General features: G+C 35.0%; 1 protein-coding gene across 1 annotated transcript in view; it reads left to right on the top strand.

Annotated features, from left to right (window-relative positions):
- The window catches only part of LOC110413045 (laccase-17-like), a 3,421-nt gene that overhangs the window by 908 nt on the left and 2,096 nt on the right, over nucleotides 1-417 (top strand). The window lies entirely within an intron of this gene.

The raw sequence follows: 417 nt of genomic DNA, 5'->3' as shown, positions 1-417 counted from the left end.
CTTGAATATCTTTGATAGCCAATGCATCTTTGGAAATTCTGCTGAAGGTATATACATCAAGAATTAAGAATGATTTATGACCATTTCAGGATGATATTTTTCCTTCAATAAAAACTAAACGAATAGGCTCAATGCGATGAATGCACTATAGGCTGGCTTTACCATATAAATCTATGCAAATGTCAGAAATAAATGGCCACATTAATTCAGAAAGTAAGACTAAATCTCTTGCAATACCTCATGTTGCCAAGTTTTTGCAATTGGAGGCATTTTGCTCATATATTCTTACGACCCAAGCTTCATATAATTGGATTTGAAGCACATTCCTGGGCTTCCTCTCTCACATGTTGACATGAGAGGAAATATATCAAATATTAGGAGTGGCCATTATCTATGCATGAATGCCATCACGAAACA

Source organism: Theobroma umbraticum, unplaced genomic scaffold, assembly GCF_002168275.2.
Source record: "Theobroma umbraticum cultivar Fairchild unplaced genomic scaffold, ASM216827v3 scaffold_95.0, whole genome shotgun sequence".
Classification (NCBI taxonomy): Eukaryota; Viridiplantae; Streptophyta; class Magnoliopsida; order Malvales; family Malvaceae; genus Theobroma; species Theobroma umbraticum.
This window is presented reverse-complemented; position numbering and strand designations above follow the sequence as displayed.